General features: G+C 40.2%; 1 long non-coding RNA gene across 9 annotated transcripts in view; it reads left to right on the forward strand.

Moving 5' to 3' along the window:
• LOC128073874 (uncharacterized) overlaps positions 1-21,236 on the forward strand; it is a 39,798-nt gene extending 18,562 nt beyond the window's left edge. For all 9 annotated transcript variants that reach the window (XR_008202910.1, XR_008202912.1, XR_008202913.1 and 6 more), the window contains 3 exons: positions 7,447-7,502; positions 7,682-15,179; positions 15,705-21,236. This is a non-coding gene — a long non-coding RNA (uncharacterized LOC128073874). The remainder of the gene's footprint in view (positions 1-7,446; positions 7,503-7,681; positions 15,180-15,704) is intronic.
• The last annotated feature ends 4,902 nt before the right edge of the window (positions 21,237-26,138 follow it).

Below are 26,138 nucleotides of genomic sequence, written 5' to 3' on the forward strand. Positions count from 1 at the left end.
GTGTTGCCGTTTGCATTGCAGTTGCAATTGTGACCAGTGCAGTCTGGGCCTCATGGAGATAGCTGTAAATTACTGCCTTAGCATTTTCAGCTGCCTGCATGAACTCTTCCTACACAGGAACTCTTCATACTCCATACATGAGCTTCTGGTACTTTCCTCATTTAAACACAACACGTTCCTTTGGTGTTATTTTTTCTGAAAAACTGACTTTAATAAAAAGCATATTTACACTTTAGAAGGCTTACTTTCTAAATAGCTCCAGAACTTTTAAATTGTATTGAATGTCTGTTTCTAAAACAAAGAAGCAAACAAACAAACAAAAAAACAATTAGACTGGATATACTTCCAGTTACTTAGGTCTGAATCATTCCATGTCTGATATGAGTATCTGTAACTAGGATCCGGCTACACTATTTTAGTTCCATAGGGTTTGGGTACTTTTTGAAGCTTTCCAGAATGCAGTGCTTCTAAATGTTCTAAGAAGTGCCATGTATCAGATAGAAATTTGGATTCAACGTAATTGTATAATGCGTGCTGAATTCTGTCTAGGATGTGAACTTGTTTGCTGGTAAATGAAAGAAGAGACATCTTACTGTTCTGGACCTCCTACCTCCATGCTTCTCGAGAAGAAGGAGAAACGTCTAACAGTTGGGTTGATGCTGTGAATGTGCTTTAGATCGAGAGAGGAAATTTAAGTCTGATGGATCAACATTAATAGGAAAGGGTGAAGCAATCCTGATCTTCTAAGACCTGTGGCTTATACTCTGTCATTTCTTCCAAACACTGTGCCTTTTTTATGTGCTTGTCCTTCATCTCAATTGGGTTAGTTTTTAATGCCCAATTCCACATCTTCCCTAATAGGCTGCTGGCAGCTGGGGGTAACTGATGAAAGAATAGATGCCCCAGAGCATTGGCTGGTAGTTTGTAGATCTTTATAAGCAACCACCAGTACCACTTTTCATCACAGATGGGGTAATCCTTAAAGGCTTTATTTTCAGATTGACAGAGTGCCATGAATATGCAGAGGCAGTATGAGCTGATACCCTTTACTGACTATTGTTTATTTTGCGTAAGTAGAGGAAGAAGTTAGCAACAGCATGAAATTTAGGGAATTGTATTCTGCAGTTTTTTGTTAATCAACTCTGGAGCGTGACATCTGGATGAGAACTTATATTTCCTTCCTAAGGTGTCTCAGGTATCATGTCATGAGAGGAATGCTGCTTCCCCCACTTACTCCAAGACCGAAATCCTCAAAACCCCAATTGTTTCTTCCCTTGATCGACATCCCTCTGCATAATCCTGGGTGCCCTCTGCCTGAAGGAAGATGTGGCCCTGCGTGAGCCGCTGAGGTTTCCTTAGCGGTGTGGGAAGAGAAGTGGGAGTGAATTTCACAGAAACCTCTGATCAGGAAGCTCCTTGAGCGAGCTGGTGGGGAATGGCTGCATTCCAGGGGAGTTTCCTAATTGCTGTGCCACTGGGGTGTGCGGGGGAGCGTATCCTGGCTAATGCCAAACACTCCAGCTCCCTTTGCCAAAGCACTGGCTGAGTGGTTGTTCTTGAGGAATGATTCGCCCCCGCAGATGAGGCAGGGAGGGAACGTCCTGTTGTGGGAATCTCATTCATGCTTAAAGGGTGAGCTATAAGATTTCAAAGCTGTGTCAAAATCATAAGGCTCGGATTCCTTGCCTTGTGGCAAAATTTTAGGTTCACAGAGACGCAAGGAATCTAGTGCCAATAGTTCTCTCAACTGGTGAGCTTATGCAGTGCCTTTGAATGTCCAGGAGCTGATGCCAAATAACAAAAATGTGTGGTATCTCAGCATTGTGCCCAGAATAACAGCCTAAAACAGTTTTTACACTTACAAGGATTTTGTTTTCCACTGTGTGAATTCTATAATCTGGTTTTGCACCTGCAATGAGTCTCTTCCCTGGCCATTAGCCAACTACAATTTGAAAAATGTTGTAAAGTGCCCTTAAGTTTGGTTCTGTAATAAGTAAACAGTCCATATTGTTTATGCTGTGTCATTCAGTAAAACACAAATATTGATGATTTGTCCCATGTTTTCTTGAGCTGTACTATATATGCTCAGTATATTAAAGATTATTTCAGGTAATGATAAAACAATTTGTTCCTATGATTTAAGCAAAACTGCAGAGATTCTTTGTCCACAATTTTGTCTACATTAGCAATTAGTTCAATTTCCAGAAATAAATATGAAATCTAGAAAAAAATGTCATGGAAGAGAAGATGCATCTTCTTTGCTGACTGCCTGTCTATATCCTTAAGGAATTAATTTTATGAAGACAGCAGCTTGCTTACACCAAGTGAATAATGTTATGGGGAAAACTATTATAGAGGAAAAAATGGCATTGCAAGTGCCAGTGTATAAAAACTGAAGTAAAATTCAAGCAGGAGAGCTGTAATCAATTTTAATTGTGACTACCAATAGTGCATTCATTATCAAATCAAGATGTCAAACAGAAATTATCACAGTTATTACTGAAAAAGATCCTCTAACTCCAGAATCTTTGACTGCACATCTGAAAAAGAGCTATTGAAAGGAGAGAAATTCTCACAGCAAACTAGCTTTCCTTGCTGTGCTGTCTAAGGCTGCACCACAATCCTGCTAGCTGGACCTAATGGGATAAATAATAACAGCAGGATATTATCTTCACCTGGTGAGCTTCAGTTTTGGTGAGACATGTATTTGCTGACAATACATGTCAGCACAAGACTTCTTGGGGCTGAGACACCATTTATATACACTTTTCCACCAACTGTACATTAACCTGTCCCATCTTTCCCAACTTTTTCCAGTCTATTCTAATAGCTGTCTGTGACTCTGAGTCACATCCTCCTCAATTAGCCAATCCTATTTTTTTTTTCCAGGATATTCATATAGACTCTAACCTCTCTCTTCCTCTCTGTTTCTCTTTTCTTTTTCTCTCTCTCTTTCTTCTTCTCATTCTCTCTTTCCACAGTACGTCCTTGTCCTAGAAGCTGAAGGCTCCAGTCCTCTTCCATTTCCACCAGTGTCATCCCAGACTTTATCTCTGATCTTCTCTAGCCAAATCATGCTGATTTCCTCTTTTCTCCTTTACTCATGTCCTTACACCTGCTCCAATCTCCTGCCCTAGCAGCCTTGTTTCAGGTCTTCAGTTAGCAGCCAACTTGTCAGATCAGACACCACTTGCTCCATAAAGAATCTCTTCATGATATTTTGTCTCCTTTCCTCTATCCTTCAGGGATGGAAGTGTGTACTGTACTTTTAGTATCTAATTCAAGAGTGAGAGAAGGAAGGGGAAACCGTGTTAGGCACTCTGTGAGTTGTTGGTAGGAATGAAGTTTCTGTACGATCACTTAAAAAAAGCAGAGTTCTTTGAAGAGGTGGTACATAATAGTGAAGAGAGATGCTTGAAGAAGACCACGTCAACACTCTTCATATCAAAGCTGTCAGAGTAACTATAAGCAAACAAGACATTTCCTCAATAAATTGAGGCAGATTCTTAAGGTGCTGCTGAACTTTTCTAGTATTGTTCCTGAGATCTTCAGTATTCAGCTTAACCTGAATACCAGAGGAATGCATCTACTCATCGTGATTGTATAAAATGTTGTCTGCTAGAGAAGTTTTTCAATTTTAAGCAAATGGAAATACCAGTAACCTCTTATTTATTCATGACTGAAATCTTAGAGTCACATCATAACTCTTTGCAGTGAAATTGGTATCGTCACTAGTGACACAAGCAGTACTCCTCTAGGAATTAAGGAACAGAGCAGCCTTGTGTCATGAATATGCTAAGTGGTCCTTGAGTGACTCCACCTGAGTATGATGGAATTTTGTTATTGAATCCCTGTAAGAACTAAATAAATGACAATGTGTTGAATGTCAGGATCCAGCTCTCAAAAGCATGTTTTCTCCTGGGAAAAGAGTAGAGCAGTTAAATAAAGGAATACAGGAAAAAAGAAAGAGCGCGCACATGTTTTCACCCGCACATTTCACTTGGAGCTTTAATATGCTTTAATTAAGCAGGAGATCTAAAATCAATATAGTAGTATATAAAGAGGTGTTGTTTACACAGCTCACAAGTAGGGAGGAAACTGTTTAGTCTGTTCTCTTAAAGAAGTAAAGGGTTGTGAAATCATGCTGTTCATGCACCTGTATGTGTCCTACTCTGCCACTCCCCCAAAATAGCATGTGACCAGTTTCAACCATGCACCGCAAGTAAAGCTCTCACAGATGCTAAGTTTCTAGAGACTGTGCACAGTAGCTGACGTGGTGGGCTTAATGCTGGGAGCTGTTTTCTCAGTTGCAGCAGAACTAGCCATAAAATCACAGCACAACACTGAACCTGCTGTCAAAACCACACCAACCTGACTTGGCCTAACCTCTGTCTCCTCCTCTTCCTCCTTAGCTGTCTACTCCAGCTGTCATCTGGAGGCTCTTGCTCTTATTTTAATGTGTTTGTGTAGATGCTCTTAGGCATGTAAACCCCACCAAGGGAAAGGCGTTGGTTTTCTCTCTTAGTGGACACCAAAAAATCCATATAAATACTGTGACCAAAGAAACCTGATTCAGAATGTGTGCTTCCCATGATGTTAAATCAGTAAGTCTTAAGACACAATTCCAAAGGAAATCAAATTTCTTTAGATTGATATTCACTGAACTGTTTTAATTAATCTAACTCACAACTTTTGTTTCCACCAGGACAATTAGTATCTGCTAGAATGACAGCTTTGATATCCTTCTCCTGGGAGATAATCAGCTTCATTATTTAAGTAATCAGATGAAATGTGGGATAAGCAAATCTTAATTTTGTAGTGAATTAGAAAACCATGCAGTAAGAAGGAAGTGAATCAGCTGGAGACAGTCCAGAGGACAGTGACAAGTGTAGAAACTATCACCTAAAAGAATGAAGAAAAAAAATTTGTGCTGGTTTAGTTTGACACAGAGAAGAGAGAGCGAAGACATTATAACACAAGAGGTTGCTACAAGGAGGAAGAGAACAATCTATTTCTTTTGCCTGTGTTTGATAGAACAAGAAGTAATAGGCTTAGATTACAGCCAGAAAGATTTATTTTAGAAATTTCTAAAAACTTTAATGGCAGGGATAGGGAATAGATTGCTTGGCAAGCTTTTGGAGTTTCTGTCTCCATTGGAGATCTGTAAGATCAGAATACTTGAATAACTGCCTCCTGCAGGAAAAAGGATGGATTAGGTGGCTTACAAGATTCTCCGTAGCTCTACTGTATATTCTACTAGTAAAACTGTAGTTTAAAATATAGGCTTCCTGTATTCTTCTTATGCTCTTATCATCTTCAAGCACTGATAAAATCCTTCTGTGGAAAAGAGAGTAAACAATGCTATTAGTTCTGTGATCTTGTAATGAAAAATGGAAATACATCTTGGAATAAAGTACTTTTTGATATACCTTCATTTAGATAATTGTGCAGAAGCACTTGGAAAGTTGGCCATAATAGAGGAAAAACGTGTGATAAAATTCATTTGTTTAAAATTACTTTTTCAGCACCTGTTACTGTTGTACTGAATGATATCACTGGAGATCACTCATGTGGGAACTTCAGAAATCAATTGAATAAAATTGCCCTAATTGTATTCAGAATACTAAATATAGTTTTAGATTTTATATTATCATTTCTTCTGTTTCAAATATTTCACTTAACTGGAAGTATTAAAAATAGCATTTTAGTTCTCAAAAAAATTGTATGTACCATGTGAAATCCATTAAAAAAAAAAATGAAAGAGATAAAATCTAGACATTTCAGAGATATTCCTATTATAGCCTTTGTGTCTGAATCATCCAGAATCAAATGTTTGGGCTGCAGAGGTTGGCACCAGACTTGTAAAAAAATGTTCTCCAACAGATACTCTTGACACAGAGCTTTGAATCCATTTGTTTAATGCTGCAACCTTAATTTTTTGCATCTTGCATTATAACTCGATTGCAATTTGCTTACATTTCTGTAATACGGCTGGGGCATATTTTACTGCACTTTTACTTCAGGATATCATAGAATTTTGACTCAATTGTTCTAAGTACATAGGTTGCTCCGAAAGTAATGCCTTGTATTTATTTCCTTGGAAACCACAATGGATACAAAGAGCACAATAAGACTATTTGGTTGAGCAAATCTACGAAACACTTTCTCAATACAGTCATGACAATTAGCTATGTGTTTTCACCGGCAGCATACAAGAGCTTGCATGCTATGCTTGTCAAAATCTGCACTGGTGGAGGTGACCCACTGTTTCTGAGCTGCTATGATGACATCATTGCTAGAAAAATATTGCCCATTCACTCTGTCTTCTATTGGCCTGACAGATGGAAGTCCAAAGGCACCAAATCTGGACTATACAGTGGGTGTGCTGCAACAGTCCAGACAAGATTGGCTGTATACATGATAGTCTTCAAACTGGTATAGGGCCTGGCATTTTCGTGTTGCAAAAAAAGGGCTTTGTTTTTCTCTGACTTGACTCTGGAAATCTGAGCCTCCATCTTAGTTGGTTTTGCAATGTAGAGGTCAGAGTTGATGGTTTGTCCAGGTTCCAGGCAATCCCTTTTTCCAAACACAGTGCACATCACTCTACCAGCTGAGGGCTGCAACCTGTTGGACTTGGAAACCTATGCTTCTGCAGACATGCGTGTCCCATAAACTTCAGCACAGTATAGTTGTCTGAAGTTAACCATAAATAAGGCTGGTCAGCTTTTAGAAGGAGAGTGACTCCTGTAATAGGGAGCTGTGTTCATTAAATTTATCAGTAAGATGCTCTGACTTCTCAAAATCATGCAGCTTCTACTGTGTGAAACCAATTGCTTAAGGCAAGCTCAATAGCACCTTGCCACTGATATTTTTCAATCTGTGACCTGCAGATTTCTTGGAACATGTTTAAATACTGAGAGTTTAACAAGAGAAGAGTTCCTAGATGTCCATAAAAAAGGGTGAGCTGTGGCCCTGCGTACTGAGAATATGCACCATTTAGCAACTTGTTGATATAGTTAAATTCATTGTGGATTTAACTCTTAACAACACGCATTTGTATGCAGAACACTTGAAAATGGCAAGTTTAATAAACAGTCAACTTTTTAATTGAGAAGCACAAAATTAAGTAGTTAATTAAGAAGCAAGAATCCTGACAGATTTTTGTAGCATTTTTTAAAACTAGCCCCTCTTTTCTGGGCATTCATGTTCTCTAATGGCGATCAGGCACATATTCAAAGTGGTTTTATAGGTACATTTCCTTACATTGAATAGACACAATGGATTTTAAACAGTTTCATAGCAACGGATGGTTCATGATGGCCATTAACCTAGATAAGTGAATTTCTGTTTGTTGCATCCTTAATGGTCTGTGGGTAAAAAAATCTTTCTCTTCATCTGTTTCTAAGAATTTTATTGTGATTTTTCTTTCACAATTGTATTTTACAGAGCAGATTCATGTGAATTTTTGCAATCAGGAGGGAAAAAAAAGCATTCAAGAAAAGGTAAGAAGAACATTTACAACCAAAGAAATGTATGTTTCTCTGGAATTTAGTACTGATAGCACAGCCTAGCAGGTTATCAAAACTTTTGAAAAGTTGAGTACACACCTTGACACCAGCTTAGAATGCATTCCTAAATAATAAAGATTTTCAGATGACTGTTTCTATACCTGTTGAAACAGAGCCAGCTGGACTTGAGAAATGCAGCCTGATGTTTGGTTTCTGGTACGCCGCTCCTTCGTGCTGCTGGGACATACCATATCTATCGCTTCTGGGAGAGAATGCCCTGCCCACAACACACTGCTACTGCCAGGGCAGGGGAGGAAAGCCTCACGACACCTGATGGAGCTACTGCCAAGCCCTGGGAAGGGCAAGACCGAGGACCTGGGATTTTGGGATTGAGGCCAGGTGCCGTGAACCTGGGCCTGGGCTGTGTGGTGCTAGTGTGGCTGTGCTGGCAGAGGCCCCTAGCAGAGCTGCAGTGCTGGCTGCATGAGGACAGCTGTAAATCTCAGAGGAAGTTGCGCCATCTCTCCTCGTGACAGAGGCTTGGCAGGAATGCCTCACCCACCCTGCTCACAGAGGCAGAACAGGCAGAGCCGTTGTGTCAACACAGCGTGTGCATGGGGGGCTGCGAATTCCCTGCCCTGCACACACGCCTGGCACAGTGCAGGCATTTGGGAAGAACCCAGCAGCACATGCGTAGGCTGAGGGACATCCCCAGATTCTCCTAGATTATTAAATGGCAGCATAGAGCTGTGTTTTGAAAGTGCTGCTTCAGTATAGTGGGATGTTAAGTTCTCTACTGTGAGAGCGGTGAGGTGCTGGAACAGGCTGCCCAGAGAGGCTGTGGATGCCCCGTCTCTGGAGGTGTTCAAGGCCAGGATGGATGGGGCCCTGGGCAGCCTGGTCTCATATTAAATGGAGAGGTTGGTGGCCCTGCATGTGGCAGGGGGCTGGAGATTCATGATCCTTGAGGTCCCTTCCAACCCTGGCCATTCTGGGATTCTGGGATTCTGTGATGTACTACATGGTATCTTGGTCTGTCTGCACATGGGGCGTATTTGCATTAACCTTAACGAGACTGACAAAAGTAAGAAGCAAGTTTAAAGAAAATTGGATTAAATGACTTAATTCTCCACAGTTGAAGACTTTAAATTTTAATCAAGTCTTGAGTCTGAGGCTAATAACTTAGAGTGAATGTTTAAAATGACTAAAATCTAAAACTAAACATGTATATCTAATGTGCGTTAGCACTGATGTGTTTGCAAAGCTGCAGTTCCCGAAGATGTGCATATTGGAATGACAGATTTCAAAGGCCAGCATAGGCTTTGCCCAAAGCTCTGGATTGGGGTTCACTGTGTTTTGGATCAGCTGTACCTCAGCCGTTACCCTGTGCTCATGCAAACCCCGAGGCCTGTGTGCTGTGGAGCACCTTAATGAAACGCTTTGGTCGTTATGTTCACAAAGATGGGGCACTGCAGTGCCAACTCTAGCCATGCTTAATGTGCAGGACAGTCAGAAGGCTGTTAAATTCTCTGCTGTGCACCTGAAATATAATCTTTACAGAAGAAAAAAAAGCAAAAAACAAACAAACAAAAACATGGGACAGGTGGTTTGAATTCCAGTCTGTTAGGCCTCTTGCCACAAGGCCCTCTGACCTCTTGAGTACTTGGGTCTTGATAATAACGTAAAGTCACTGGATTTCAAAGCTTCTTTCACTTGGGGTTTCTTTTCCACGTGGCTCCGATAGGTTGGAGGGACTTTGCATTAGTCCAAAATAGATTGCTGATGGACAGTGGAACTTCTGAACCCCAGATCCCTGCAGCTAGCTCATGCCATACTTAAGATCCTTCTCACACAGGGTTCTTCTCACAGGTATTTCACATGAAATATCTTCTCATATATCCAGTTATCTGCATGTCTGGGAAAGAATTCGTCTGTGAGGGCAGGTGTTAGGTGCTGGCTGTCCAGCTGCCTCCAGAATTGAGTGAAAAGCTGAATCACAGATAATTCCCCACATGTGCAGTGGTGTGTGCCTGGGGTTAATTCACTCTCCTGGTCGCTATTCATACCTGTTAACCACACAGCAGGTGCTGGCACCAGCAGCATGTACATGAAAGCGATCGGGGCTGTTGGGAACTGCCTGTGCTGGACGTTTTGTTCATTGTCATGAGATAATGAGGGATTGCCTTGGCCCAGCAAAAGGTATTAGCATTTGTTAATTGAAGAAATGGCAATAAAACCTTGTAAACATTATTTTCTTGGATTTGCATATCTAAAAAGGATCGGGAGAATGCTTTAATGATAAACAATACAAAACTTCCAATAGCACATTTTTGAATGCATGCAACTCTAATAATTTTAGTGAAGTCATCATAATTCTATAAGGATGTTATAGCACATTTGCAAGCTCGTTGTGACCTTCCGACATGCCTAATGTAGAACTATGCAAATATAAATTAATAGATGTTTGACTAATAGACTAAAATATTTTAGAAGAGCTGTGAAGTACACAAATATAAAAGCTAAACAGTTTGAATTTTGGTATGCTTAAGAAATCATTTGTTATGCTAAAAGAAATAATCACCTTTCCCAAGATGACGCCTTTACTTCATGTGGGATAACTTGTCCTGTCAAGGCAAAGATGCTATGTCTTTAACAGGGATGGTTAACTTCTAGCAATATCTTGCCTTCAGTCTACCTTTGGAGTAGTTTTGGGAATGATCAGCCTGATGTGAGGCTAGCAAAGGTAGCGAATGTCCATTAAATTTCATCCACTCTCATCTGAATCTGATGGTCAAAAGTCTTCACTAGCTCCGTGTTACCCCTGTGCTATCATCTCCGCTGTTCTAAATTTGGTTGAAATTGTCGAACAGGTTGAAAAATCACCAGGGAAAGCGGGGTAATAGTGAGTTGATGTGTTTGCATAAGCCTTATTTCTTTAGGACATTATACAACAAAGTTAAGAGCCTGCTGGATGTTGGCATCTGCAATATTCAACAGTAAAGATATTTTGTTTCGCTGTTAATGTTACTGCCAGTTTGTGTAGAAAAAAAAAAAAAAGCAGTTTGCTTAACAGCACAATTCTAATTAGTCTTCATCATGTGTGGCGTTTTGTTTAGAAAACATGTAAAAGTTAAAGCAAATATAGTCTACCTCATGTTGTCTGTAGTTAGCATTTCGATCAGAACATCCAGTTCTTTCTTCTCTCTTTCCTTTTAAAATTATGTTTTTATTTCAACGGTACTTTCTACCAGCAGGCAAAGCTGCTGTTACAATCTACCCAGCTGTGAAATCAATATGATTTTCATTACAAAGATAACAGAAACTCTCTTAGAAAGACTGTGAATTGCCAAAGGTCAAATAACAGTCAGTGGCAGAGCTTAGAATTTAGATGTCCTAATTAAAAAATCTTCTGGTATAAATATATTAATGAAATGCACCCTGAGAAATGTTTGCATTTAAGATGGCAACACTTTTGCACTATTATGTTGTACCTTTAATTACTGTATACATGTGAGTCCTATTAAAATGCTATACTTCTTTCTCCACAATATGACCATTTTTTATAAAATAGGTGCTCAGTTCTAGTTTCCTTTTTTTAATTCACAGTTATTTCAGCATGATTGGATTAGAAAGTGTAACAGTTACAGAACAGAGAACATATCTAGTAAGATTTCTGTTGTATTGGACTCTAAAAATTACACATAAACCAAATGAATGAGTACATCAGTTATTTCTGATAGATGACTTCATTAAAAATGAGAGGAAGTGCACAGTAAAACTGAAAGCAGCACTGGAATCTTTCAGCCGGAGCAGCCACTTCTCTATAAATTAAAATCAGCATTTTAAAAGAAACGTTACCAGTCTTCTGAAGACTTCTGTGATCTTCTTCTTATTAAACCTTAGTTCTTCCATCTGAAAATTATATCAACGTTATTATCAATGAAAATTCCAGGAAAGCAATTATTTTATTGCTTCTGTTTGATATCCTTCCCTCCTATTCTCTCTCTCTTTTTATTTTTTATTTTTCAATTTAAATTCTGTCTTTCTACTCTGTGTGTTGAATCAGTAAAATCGGATTGCTAAATATTGTGGATTTTAATAGGAAAAGTTCTCCACCTTACAGCTGAAGGGTTTTTATGTTATTGTGCTCCCTCTGCTGGATAGTACCTATTAATTTTTTATTCCCTGAGCTGTACTAATATGTGTTGCATAAACAAAGCAATCATACTGTCTTAATGAAAGAGGTATAAAAAGTGGGAATGCCTCACTTAGGTCTCAGATGACATGGAAAGTGACAGCAGTAGGCTAGGAAAAATCCTGTTTTCTTGCAGCTAGATGCAATCAAAACCCCTATATGGTTATCTGAAGAACAGTTATTTGCTATCTCTTGAACAAAACCAGATGGATATTAAATAACCTTCCCTCATTTGTTTAACTTAGAGAGGATGATGTTGATTCTCATGCTCTGCTAAGTGCAACAGTGTCCTGAGATGTCCGCATGATGTTATTAGAATCTCAGTCTTAGTGGGGTGGTTCTCATAACTTGTCTCATCCTTTGTTGAATCTTACAAAGTCACTGCTGTGCCAGCATTTGTGCAGTGGATAAAGCAAGCATGCTCAGACTCAGTGCAAGGCAGGCAGCAGATTGCTGCTTTCCCATCGCCACTGCAGTGACCCAAAGAAGAGGAAGAGGAACAGTCCAATTTTGTTCAGAGAAGTGGTGTTGGTCTTTGCTGCCTTTGACTTCTTGTGGTGTTTTGGCCTTGGGCTCCTGCTTGCTTCTTTCCTGCCGCTTTCACACAGTGAGCCTGTCTTCCATCTGCTGTCCTGTGGTGACCTGGTGGGGTACAGCCCCAGCCCCAGATCCCACCCCATAGCACACCCTGCAGAGCCACCCAGCTCCACTCCCACGAGCATGGCCACCCTGGTCCTGCAGGCACCCTGCTCTCTGCCATCAGATGTATGAAAAGGGGATGGAAACAAAACACGCACTTCAGATTTGCCAATCTGAGCTTCTGCCATGGTTTTGCCAGGAAAGTTGGACACTGTGTTCATTATCTTTGTAGTTTCCTCAAAACTTAATGTGATACAGCAAATGCCACTGCATATTACTGACACTGAACTGGAAGTTGTTTTCAGCTTATCTTGACTGACTTACAGATGTAACTCCAGTATTTCCATATAGATTGGACTGACAGTGTATTTATTTTATATTTTTATTTCTATATATATTTAAAACAGTATTCAAAGTTTTTCATGATCCCAAACAATGCAACAGTGAAATAATCTGCATAGTTATCTTCTCTATGAGTAACTCTTGTAAATACAACCCCTAATATGCATGAATATTTTCATTTCCAAACAAATTACTTTTAAAAACCTACTTCTTAAAACCCAAACCATTCAAAAGAATAAACATCCAGTTCCTGAAACCTTCAGTTCCTCTTATTTGGATGAGAAGATGGATGTTCAATGTATTTTACATTCACTATAGTAATAAAAGCATATCGTGCCATTGCACAAATATGTTACCTTAAACTAGGAGGGCCTAACCAGGATTGGTGTCAATCATGGCAGAGCACATTGGCCTGGGATGCATCCTCCTCATGGAGGAAAATTGGGGCACCAAAGATTTCTGCAGGAGTCGCCATCTGTGGAGGGGCCTCATGGTTCAGGTTGAAAACTGTTTGCTTCAGTTTTGGGGCCCTGCTGAGTTACAGCCTCTAAAGCACTTAGCAGTGCTTGTCTCAGCAGCAGCACACACCATATGCTTTGGGAGCATTCCCAAGCGGAATGTTATCCTCACTGCACTCCAGCATGCTCGTTAATGCTCCCATTATTTCATTCAGTGGGACTAATCCAAAGGCCCCTGAAGTTGTCAAAGCTGTCTTTAAGATACTCTAGATAAAACCTGGGGTTGCGTGATTTAAGTCACACTGATTCTCAAATCATAAGTGATAGTTTATATGCTGGTTTCTTTATTCTGAGCTATCTGTTTTCCTCCATCTTTTGAAAAATATTGATGTGAAATGGAAAAAGGAACAGAAGGGTTTGAAATGCTACTATTTTTCTCTCTCTCTCTCTCTCTCTTTTTTTTTTCCAGAGAAGGAATGGATTGAATGTACACTGCATTCCATACAATGCTAGTTCAAATTCAAATGTATGTATTGATCAATAATACAATCAATTTCCCCAAATATATGATCAGCTCATGGGAAAGTCCAGAGATTTTGAAGTTGACATGGATAAAGGAAGTGCTGGATTAAGCTGTTGTAGTTCTCAGTCAATCCTGGTCACTCCTTGTTGCTTTCTGGTCACAAAACATGTTTAGTAGAAAAAAATATATATTTTGCAAAATCACCAGTTATATTTAAGAGGAGAAAAATTAGACTTTGCCAGGAAGAAACCCTCCTTAGGTCCCAATATTTTATCAGATGATGGTATTTCTTTAAATGCTGGCAATTTTTCTGTTCATTCCCATTTATTTTAAAAGCAGATTTTAATTTTTCTTTTGGGGAAAAAAAAAATGGACAGAAAAGGATGGGATGTGTGGGGACTGAGGAAGAATGAAACAACAAACTAAGCTGACAGAAGATACTATTTCAAATGAGTGTGTTTCTGGTAGTGGGAGGGAGACTAAGACCAAACAAGAAAGAATGGCTGGGGAGGATCTACTCGGAATTCCACTGATGTGCTAACAGCTGTTATTACAGTATCTGGCTTTTTGAATTAAATATTGATAGAAATAAATGAAAAAAGAGATCAAGTAAACTGGAATGTGTGTTCTGCCTTCCTAAGACTACCAGACTCAACACCCTTTTATACAATTAATTGTATTAAACACCGACATCAGCTGACAGGAAATAAGAAAGTTCCTATGGCAACTAAAAATAAGCACAGGAGGAAGAATGCATCAAATGCTGTCAGCAGACAGCATAAAAGGCAAATATATGGAGATAACAGCACAAAAGAATATACGAGACCTGTCTCATAAACAACATACATGCTTGGATGGCTTGTTTTTGTTTCCTTCCCAACTAGGAACACTGCACCTTACATACAGAATCTACTTACCAACAGTTAAATCACCTTGCAGAGTGTGGCTCCTGGCTTACGTGCTGTGCAACGTAGGGGCAGGACCCACGAGTTCGAAAGCAGAGGCAAGGTGAGTGCACAGCTGTACCACGTGTAAGCTGTCATCTCAGTGGGAGAATGAATTTTAAAACCATTTAACTTCTGAACTTCTTGGATTACCTGCTTTTCCTGTCTATCTTTTTTTCCTACCTCCACTTCTCTCACAAGAAGCAAAGCTGAGCCTGCCCCAGACCTGTGTGGTGTGGAGAAAGCTGCGTTATTTTCCCTTCACTCTCCATGGTCTCAAGTTTCAATTGCTCCTGCAGACCCTTCCAGGCTCTCTCTTCTGGTACATCTTGGCCATTAAGTACCTCTACAGACATAAAATCATTTTCCTGTGTGAAGGTGTTGCTATTTTCACAGTAAAATACTCCTGCTGTGCAGTGCTGCACCTCCACACAGGACCTTTGTCACAGTGGCTGTGCCCTTGTGGCTCTGCTTGCCTGATGCATCGAAGATAAACCTGCAACTCCCCACATCCTGGCCAGCTCAGGAAACTTGGCTGCTGAGCAGAAGACAGCCCCACATATAGCAAAGGTAGGTATCATTTCTCCCCTGGTAGCTCTGTCCTGTTAAGTGAAACAGTTCAGTAACGTGAACTGTGGCATTGTGAGGTGATTGAGGAGAACACCAATGAGGACCAAAAGCAAGGGTTGGGAGAAATGTGGTCATACTGCTCCAGTGCTGGTAGAGACCCTTATCTTTACTCAGGACTTTTAGTGTGTCTATGCTGAGTGATGCCCTGGCTTTGAATTCACTGCTCGTGTTGGAAAAGATGATTCTATCATTATAAGGAAAACCTTGTTGTCAGTCTTAGGGCTGTATGAAAGCTCCTCCTGTAACCCACTCCTCTGCTCTGGTGGACACACGTATTATCATTGCTTCCATATAACTCATCTGGACATGTGTCTGTATTTTTACCCTTCCCATTCCTGTTGTGCCATGCTTATGATACGGTATCACAGATGCAACCCATCATTATGTGATTCACGCTGCAAGTCAATGCATGTAACCACAGGCATGCAGAGTGTGAATAGATATCAGGCACTGGTACTATTATAGCTTACTCTGCAGTTTGCTCGTGTACTGGCTGTTGGGAGCAGTAAATGCCCTACCTCAGTGTGGAACATACTTGCACTGCCTACACATGCACAAGAAAGAAAGAACCACGTGCACAACTCCAGGTAAGTTTAGGACCTGATCATGAGTTGTCCACAGCAAAGCATTGGAAACCAGGTGATGTCATCAGCCAAGGGGATCCGCTTTCTCAAATTGGCTGACAAGAACAAGCAGACACATGTTATGTTTTGCTCTGATACAATAAGCACTGTGAAGATATTAGCTGTTTTCTGATTGAGTAAGGGTGTGTACTACACGTAATACTCCAGCAAACAAAATTGTTCTGAAATTATCTAACTAGGATGTCACTGCAAAGGGAAATGGCCTATTCCATATATTCCAATATTCAATATTCCATTCAGGGGATGGCAGTTGAGCTCTTAGTCCAGTAACAAGCTCATTCTTATTTGTGCCTTTGCTACCTGGAAGCAGAGGGCAGCACGCATCTGTGCTTCAGATAGGTCTGGTGCTGTGGGACATCTGGAGTCATACAGATACAGCTGGCACAGCTGGCTCTGTTCTTCCAACTGGCCAGCGAGCTCACTGCTCTCTTCATGAGACGAAGGAACTTGTTGACCACTTCCCCAGTGCTGATGCAGAGCTGGATAATTGCAGTGGTTACTGTGGTTAGACTGTAGTGTATTTTTTCATACTCTTCTTGTGAAATGTTGCAGCTCAACCCACCTTTTGCTCCTGGCAGATGATAGATGTGCAGGCTGTGCAAATGGGTGCAGCAGGAGTCAACTGATGTTTTTTTCCTCCACAACTAGGTTGTATTCTTCACCTTGTGTGAACCAGCAGGGCAGCACAGTAGGCAGTGGGTCTGATACAATCAGGTCAGATTTAGCATTTAATTTATCCTCTCATATTCAATAACATTCTCTGATTACTGAGTTGAAATAAACAAGAATCAATGACAAGCAAACAAAGGATCAGCGATCTTGTAATTTTTGTTTTGTTTGTTTTGTACTTTGCTGCTATTTTTTATTTGATATGAATCTTAAGGCAAATATTAAGAAAGAAGCAGAAGGAACAAGATATATGCTTTCAGTGTTGTTACTAAACAACCTCAGGATTTTTTTTCTTAATAACTTTCTTGAAGTAGACAGTTTCAATGTCTCTCTTAGTTTAGTTAGAGCACAAAATGAACTATATGTTCACAAAAGGCACTATATGTAAAGTGTAAGTTCTGTACCAAAGCCTGCTATTAGTGGTTCAGAATATGACGGCTGAAATGCAAACTGTCCAATATGCCAAACTTCAGGGAGATTTAGATTAAAAAAAAACAAATCTACAAAGCACAGAAATCAATTTTCATTTGAAAAATGTGCTTTGAACAATGCCAACAATCAAAAGAATTTCAAAAGTCTTGTTTGTAGAAGGGATAAATACATCCTTCTTCTCTGCTTTGTCACCTTTAACAAAATCCAATTCCACTGAACCTGGAAAACCTTTTGACAAAGTTATTTGGCTTACCTGCTCCAATGCAAATTTTCACTGTAGCATCATTACCAACAGTTGCTGCAAGTGCTACTCACTCAGCATGGTTGATCCAGCCAGTAGTTAGACCCAGAAGCTGAAAGGGATTCTGTGTCAATTAGCACAATTTCAGCAAGCTCAGCTGTTGGAATTTTCCTTTGTATAGGGCAGAGGAAGTGATGGCCCTCACATTCTGGGTCTGAAGCTCAGGTAAGTCCTGCTGATGAGGTGCTTGAACAAACTCCTAAAAAAACCACCTGTCAGCTGGAATATGGAAAAGAAACCAGAAGAATGAGAAAACAGGAATGCCTTTGCAGTACTGGTGTGTAGTGCAATGCTTTTTTTCCTTTATAAAGTGATCAGCATTCTACTAAGGTCTTCATTATAACAGAATCACAGAATTAAGGGAGTTGGAAGGGACCCACGGGAACCATCTAGCCCAAGCCTCTGACAGAGCAGGTTCCCTGGAGTAGGTTGCACAGATCTCTTTGTTAGCAGGTGACTTCAGGATGACGATTAACAATTCTCTGCCTCACGGATAAATCTTTCAATGAATGCCGAGGTTACATTACCAACGTAAGGTTACATTTGCTGTTCATGGGTAGCATACTTGGAATGAAGTACTTTACAGTGATTCTGTAAGTGCTCAGAACACTTCTGGAAATGCTATTAAGAAATGCGTAAGAAACTTAGGAAACAAAGCAAAACTGAGCAGTGTACAAGCTGGTCTGTCTCTGTATGGGAGATTTCTCAGAAATGGAAAGAAATTCTGACAGCAGTAGGTCAAATGTTCTGTTGACATTGCTGCACTATTCTGTTGGAAATAACTTTCCTCATTAGAAACAAATGCAAAATTTTGCATGAAGCTTTTTCTCAGCTAATTTAGAGCAGGTTCTTTCATGTGTTTATTCCTAAGGGATGCAAAACATTTCTATTGCAACGAAAGATGGAGTTGATGAGTACCTTGCAGGACTGGGCCACCGCTACTTCAAGGATAATCCCACATTCTGGGGACCTCAGGAAGTGCACCAATGCAGTCTACTCAGTGACTTGCTAAGTAAATGAGGTTTAAATAATCTTTATAAATATAGTCTCATTGGGAGCTCCTTGCCCATGATTAATCTGAAAATAACCAGAATTTCATTGGATTAATAAATCAAAATTTTCAGTTCAATGCAACTTCAAAATTGAGGGCACATTTCTTTTTGTATTGAGAACATAGTTTTGTTCCTTGTTCTGTACGTTTCTATTTCTTCAGTAAGTGTAATTTGAAAGAGGAAGAGAAATATATGACTGATGCATTAAGATCAACCACGATAGGTGATTTAATATACAAAAGGCTCTTCAGATATTCCGGGAAGAAAATGTAAGTGAAAAATGCAGTATTATGGCTAGTACTCATTTGCTGTGTTACAGTCAGAAGTACAGTATCTGAATTTTCCTCATGATTAAAATAGCTTTTAACTTTACTGGCAAGTCCAAGCTATACCACGGCGTTAGTGATAACCAGGTTATCTTGCATGTGCAGCCTAGGAGCACATGGCAGCAGGGTGTGTGATGCACATAAGTCACTGTCCAGAGCCCAGAACAGTGCATAAATATTGTCTACAGAGCACAAAGCATATTTTTAATTTTATGCTAACATATGACAAGGACATTTTAAAAATGTCTGGCAAGACAGTATGAAATCTTCTTATTGTAAGTCACAGGATTAATTTGTGAGCTCCAAATCCGTTTCACATTAATGTTCTTGAAGCACAGGCAAGCAGGGCTGTGTCATGCCCAGGACCTTCCTGGTTACGAAGGACACAGGATGGAAGGGAAACTGCCAGAAACCTCCTTTCTGTTGAAGGCTGTGGTGGCAAGGAGGATGAAATCCTTCCAGGTTTATGTCTGTAACCCAGCTGTTGATGGTTTGAGCTTCAAGAGTGTTGGTTTGCCAGGTGAGAGGCAGAGGAGAGGAGCTAGGAAGCATTCAGTGGGGCAGGCTGGTCACTCAGATGGGACCTGCACCTTGGGCTACCCGTCCACGGCTCACACAGAGAGACCAAAGGGGCTGCCCATGTCCACTTGGTTCTCCCTCTTGTTATCCCTACCTGTTGCCATGGCCTTCTAATTCACCAGGCTAGAGAAAACAAAGTGACTGCATAAAGTGAAATGTTAGCCTGACTTTTTCAGTTGCCTATGTGCATGCAAAAGATGCTATGAAAGGAGGCTGCTTTGTGAAGATGCATCAAAGAGGGATTTCTACTGTTTGTCATTGGATTTCATTTCAGTGCTAAATCACATCAACCTCTGCAAGAAGTCAGGAAAAAATGGAAAATGTGTCGCTGCTGTCATCCCAAGTTTTGTTTGCATTTATTTACATTAAAGCTCTTGTTTCTGTAGGACTTTTGAGGCTGATCTTGTTCTTGTCTCTTCTGGGTTTCAAGAATATATTTTAGATACTATGTCAAGTCTCAGTGTTGCTTGTATTACATCTACAGACTGCAAAATTAGGCGATCTGAATTATGTTCCTAGGAAAGCATTTTAGCATCGAAAGCCATAAGTTTCTAATTATCAGTTTAGCCATCATGCATTTTAATAATATATATTATTATTATTATTATTATTTGCATGTGTTAACATTATCTACTAGAATAAATATTAAATGGATGCAAAGCTTTGAGAGTCAATCAGTAAAACACAATTCTAGTATTTTCTGGATAGAATTTGTGCAATTTTTGCTTTCTTTGGTTTTGTGCATTGCAATCAGTCTTTAATTAAGAGAACATATACTTTGTTTTTGTATTTGCTGATAGATCTATTCTCTTGAAATTCTTTAAAGTCAGACACCTGGCATGGAAACATAGTTCATATAAATGGCGCATTAATGGGCTCAGTATTTGATTTTATCATTGTGTTCATTGAGTGTACAATGCCTTATTAATTTCACATTGTGCAAAGTTGGTTTAATTCAGAATTATTTGTTTCCTTATGACCATTTCTTTTATGGTCGTCATTAGAGTATCCAGCTGTTTCACAAGCAGTAATGAACTTCTGTCATACTACTTTGCTGCAATGAAGAGTATTATTAGTCCAATTTTTTCAGATAATAAACTGAAGCAGAGGAAAATAAATAATGACTAACTACAGATTTTGAACACTGAGTAGGAAAAAAAAAACAACACTATCATCAGATTCTGGTGCAGTCTTTTGTTCATGGCACAGTCCTCACTGATGTAATGTGTGAGGACTCAGTGCTCCTGCATGACGAAGGTAGGGTCTTGATTCAAATGAAGAGAGCAAAAGTGAAGCAAATGAAGTTTTAAATACCTTGCCTCACACAGCAGCTCTATCAGTCAGTGGCAGATTTCAGGCCTCCAGGGCAGCGTTCAGCTGTCTTAACTATGAAATCAATTTTTATTTTACTGCAGTTTGTTCTCTTGAGTGGTGCATGCATTCCACCTAGAGTTAGGGTGGAAATTGCTTTCCAGTTCCTTGCAAGTTTTCCAGCCCAGCTTCACAATGGGATGCTTGTTGAAACTCTTCAAGGACATCCTGGAAGAACCAGAGCTGCTCAGAGGAGTCTGGGGAGGAATCACAGGGTTGCTGGCCCTCTGGAGCTTGACCTCTTCCATTCTGCTGCTTCAGTCAGCCTGCTTGCACTCTTTCTGGCCTAATAGAGCACCTCTGTTTTATGTGAAGAAGAAAGAACTCTTCCAGCTGTGTCAGATCTGACTCATGTCCCTGCCGTGGGGCGATGAGAAATGCTCATCAAAAGGGTGCTGCCCTGTGGGTGTCCCCAGTAAAAGGAAGTTAATGCCTTCCTCCCTGCTTCTTTGCTGCAGCCAGGGGTCAGATCCACACAGCCTCAGCCTTGGTTTCGTGTCCAGCTCTGGAGTCAGCACCTGGGACTAGCAATTGCAGGGAAAGCCTTGTTTTAGCCTCCTTTATTCTGGGGTCAGGAAGAATGTTGGCTTAGCATGAACAGAAAATGCTGTTGATCAACTGCTACTAAGATAGCAGTTGATCTGCTATGTTATATAGCAGATATATGCAATCAGAATTTTTCTCAATTATTAACAACTTGGCTACATTTGAACATTATACCCCTCCACACACATAGATGCACAACAAAAGGCTTATCCATCACACAAAGGCTATTCAGTGCGAAATTTTACTTCCTTTTACTTCCTTGCTCAAGTTGTTGTACTGCCAGAAATTATTGACAGAACCATAGTAAATTTGTAGTAAATAGTATGACTGGCAAATAATATATTTTCTGCTGACTTTATTATTGGAAAAAACTGGACAATCCATGCTGACACCCTGTTGGAAACCAGACATGAAAAATTCCAGTCTCGACAGTTATATTTTGGAAGAGTTATGAGTGAAATGAAGGGTTTGTGTTGGGAAGAGTTTGGCAGCATTAACAACATAGAGCCTTGACCACTTGATTCATAATTGCTTTTCTCAAATTTTGAGCTGTGTATCACCTGTGCCCCTAACTTTCCAAGAGTCAGCATGCCTGGCAAGTCACCAGGTAGTCTATGGTGCTGGTATGAAGACAGCAGTGCTGAAAACGTGTGGAAGTATATAATGAGAAAATTAAAAGTAGAAATGCATTTTCTGTGCAATTTCCACAATACACGTAGTGAAATCTTTCAGTTTGCTCATGTCTCTGGAAAGAGCAGTTTTGAATCAGATGTGATTTTTCTTACTGAACATACGATGGGGTCGTCATATGTTATTTGCAGTTGATAATTTTCAGTTGTAGAATCAATGTGTTTACAGATTTGTTTCATTTTAATGATGTTAATTTAGGTGTGAACCACACAGACTATAAGATCATTAACACTGGTCCTGTCCTCATTTGAAAAAAAACCAGTATGTATTTCTTCTGTCAAATAATTTGTGGAGAGAGAATAGATGGAATATTGTGTTGGTGTGGTACAATGCTGTTTCTTTGAGTTTGCTCAAAGAAACATCAAGTGAAATGACACTCTAACTTATCTTGCAAGCTTATTATTATGGTAGAATTTGCTTTAAATAACCAAAGATCCCAGTGATTGGAGGTGGTTCTTCAGCTTCAGGTAAAGACAGTAATTGGTAGAATCAGTGCAGGATTATTTTAACAGCATGGGGTTAAAATGTGTGTATTTTTACATCTTTGGGAATTGTCAATCATTTTGTACCTGTTTATTTCACAGTCAGATTCCAATTACAGCCTACTGCTAGGAAACCTGGCAATAAAATTTGGAAAATACAGCTTGAAAGAGGTTATTGTGTTCTGAGGTATCATCAGAATTGTTGGTGTGTCTTTGGGAGCGGACAGGGGAGAGCAACACAAGTAGGTTGTTTTTCATTTCACTTTCTAGGCATGACCCAATGAACTTTCTCACAACTGGTAAGATTACACCAGTGAATTGCAGAAAGCAGATTTGCACTCTGAGCACATTCATGCCTTGACTGTGGGTGTCGTGGTGAAATAAAAAAAGAAGCCAGATTGTTGTGATAATGCCAAATTGACAGGACAAGACATAACTAGAAGGGCCAACACCCTGAGGCACGTTTCATCAAGTTGGAACTCAAAAATTTGATCATAGTAAAGTTCTTATTTCTCTCTTCTTGTTTACAAGTAGAATCCCAAATAGACAAGAAAAAGCGTCAGCTGCATCTGAAAGTTAATGAATACCTGAATGTCTTTATAGAGATAGTTTTGAACACAGTGCTGCAGACAAGTGCTTTTCAGACGTGCCTCGCATCCTACTCCTACCACTTTTAGTGGAGACATGGCAGCTGGCCTACTGCAACATCTCTAAAATTCCATGCGAATGAACTGTTTTATTAGGCACTAAATACTTTTGGAAATCAGGCCCATGATGACCAGAAGCAATCTGTCAGCTCACTGACAAGAGTTAGTATTTCTTTTGTGTAATATATTAGCTTTAAATACAAAGCATAGTTTGAAAACTTGTGTTGTTTTTTCTTTCATCTGTAAGCAACAGATAAAGGGTCATTCATGTTACCTGCAGAAACTATTTTAACAAGCTCTTCTTGTGCATTCTTGACTTTTAGTCCTGTCACCTGAGCACTGCTCATAGAAAAATTCAAGATAGAAATTATAGTTGGCAGGAAGTGTCAGTCTGCCAGGGGGTAGGAAGGCCCTACAACAGAGGGATCTGGACAGGCCAGATTGCTGGGGTAAGGCCAGTGGGATGAAGTTCAACAAGATCAAGTGCTGAGTCTTCCACTTTGGTCACAACATCTCCACGCAATGTAACAGGCTTGGGGCAGAGCGGCTGGAAGACTGTGTGGAAGAAATGGACCTGGAGGCATTGGTCAGTGCTCAGCTAAACATGAGCCAGCAGTATATCCAGGTAGCCAAGAAGGCCAATGGCATCCTGGCTTGTATCAGAAATAGTGCTGCCTTTAGGAGCAGCGAAGCAGTCATCTCTGTGTATTCAGCTCTGTTAAGGCTGAACCTTGAGTACTGTGCTCAGTTTTGAGCCTCCTCACTTGTAGCTCTGAAACACATTCAGAAAAGAGCAATGAAGCTGCTAAAGGGTCTGGGTGAGGGATCTGGAATTGTTTAGTCTGGAGAACAGGAGGCTCGAGGGAGATCTTATTGCTCTCTACAACTGTCTGAAAGGAGACTGTGGTGAGGTAGGGATTGGCATCTTCTCCCACATGAGTAGCGATAGAAAGAGAGGAAATGGCCTCAAGTTGCACCAGGGAAGATTCACACTGGATATTAGGAAAAATTTCTTCTCTGAAAGGGTGGTCAGATGCTGGAATGGGAACCTGCCCAGGGAGTCACTGTTCCTGGAGGTGTTCAAGAAACATTTAGATGGTGCACTAAGGGCCATGGTTTAGTGGGAAAATATTGGTGGTGGGTAGATGGTTGGACCAGGTAATCTTGGAGGTCTTTTCCAACCTCGATGATTCTGTGATTCTTTTACCTGCCATAGCTGAGTTTGCTATTTTATCACTCTCACACTTGGGGAACCTGCTGATACAGGTCCAGGAGCACTGGAACACACTGGTGGAGCAAACCAAAACTCTGCAGAGCAAACAGAGTGAAAACAATTGTGAAGTGGGGAGAAGCGTAGTGGGACCCAAGGTGGGCCCCAATGGGAAGGAGCTAATTCCATGACACCGCTGCAAGACTCACAGCCACTGGACATAATGACTTCAAACTTGAAGAGCCTTTTTATTCCCCAAATGTTATCTCCAATGTCATCTGTTATCCAGCACCATTTTTTAAAATGAACAGAGTGAAAGGGAGTGCGTAAAAACCCAAAATGCTGTGAAGCATTGTTCTGTGCACCAGGTCATGCCCTGCTTTCACTCAGTAATTTTAAACCAGCCTTTCTCACAATTCTCCTTTATCAACGCCGCTATATCTTGGGGAAAAAAGAAAAAAAAAGAAAGAAAAAAAGAAAAAAAATAGATGACTGGATGACTAGTTTCCCTAGCAGAGAAGAGAATTTTCCTACAACACAAATATATTTCCATTAATACAGCATGGTTTGTACATGCACGTCTGTAGTATATATAGACATATTGAATTTCTGGGCAATGTTCACTTTCTATCTTCAAAAGGGGCTTTCTGGGAGGGTTAAATCACAAATAATGTCAGTAATTTATTCCTAGATATATCTATGGGTGGCACAGAAATGCAAATCAGTTTTGTAAAAATCAAGAGACGTTTACTATTTGTACAAATGCTCCCTGTTTATTGCTCATAAGGAGCAATTTCAATGACAAATCACCATTGCATAACTCGGTTATAGACAGACAGCTTACTGGACTCCTTCCAAGATACACTGAGACATGCAACAAAATACCAGAGTGTAATTACTTTCATTATGTATTCCAATTAATCTGGAAACAACTGAGATAGTAAAGATCTCATCCTGCTAATTTTTATGGACATAAAACCCAATATTATTTATGGAGTTGGTGCCCTCTGTTTACCTGATTAGACTATGCACTAATCAGGCACAGCTTTTCTGGAAAAAGAGCTGGAGCATGGTAATTTGCCATCTTCTATAATTTTCTTTCCTCAGTCAAAACACAAGTGTATATTTTAAATCATGGCAATATTTTAAACTCGTGTATGTTTTGGAATGAATGACTTTAAAAAAATCCTGAACTAGAAGACCAATTTTAATGTCTGTTTCAGAGGCGCAGTCTCAAATCTGGGTTCCACTTCTGATAGGCTTCAGCGGTGTCACTATTTGACCAGGGCCCTTTTCCAATAAGCATAAGCAAATATTTTAAGTTGAGAAGCGTTTTTGAGATGAATTATCTTTAGTTAAGACATTACTTCAGTGGAAGAAAGGGTATCTCTGCACTTGCGGGCATGTGGCCATTTCTGACTGCTGTCCACCAACTTGCACACTTTGTCTCAGAAGGCACTGAGTTCTCTGTCTTCATTATTTCTTCCCAGTGCTTCCTTCTTTCTTTACAAATCAGATTAATTTTTACCTATCTGGAATTCCCTATGCAGGGAAAGGAGCTAGAATGAATCTAAAAGTGTAATGAGATGTTAATAACAGCGGGCAACTCGTTTTAATGCAGTTAACTAAAGACTATTATGTAGCACATTTTAAAGCCTTTAGCGCTCACAAAGGATGAGCACCAAAGTTAAAGGGAAAATCTCAATTGCAGTCTCCTGGAAGGGCAACTGATGCTGCAAACAGATGGAACAGAAACCTGGAGCAAAACCTCAGTATGTGAAGCACCCTGGGTGCCTGCCCAGCCTCGGGGCTCTGAGAGTGGTAGGAGGCCTTTGCTGCCTGGGGCCATGAGATACATCTGTAGTGTTAGGAGAGAGACAGCAAGCTGTCCATGAGACATATGGCATGCCATGCATCCACAGCCTAGGCCTTCCTCCCAGCTCCTGCTGC

The sequence above is a fragment of the Tympanuchus pallidicinctus genome, unplaced genomic scaffold (assembly GCF_026119805.1).
Source record: "Tympanuchus pallidicinctus isolate F22 unplaced genomic scaffold, pur_lepc_1.0 scaffold8, whole genome shotgun sequence".
NCBI lineage: Eukaryota > Metazoa > Chordata > Aves > Galliformes > Phasianidae > Tympanuchus > Tympanuchus pallidicinctus.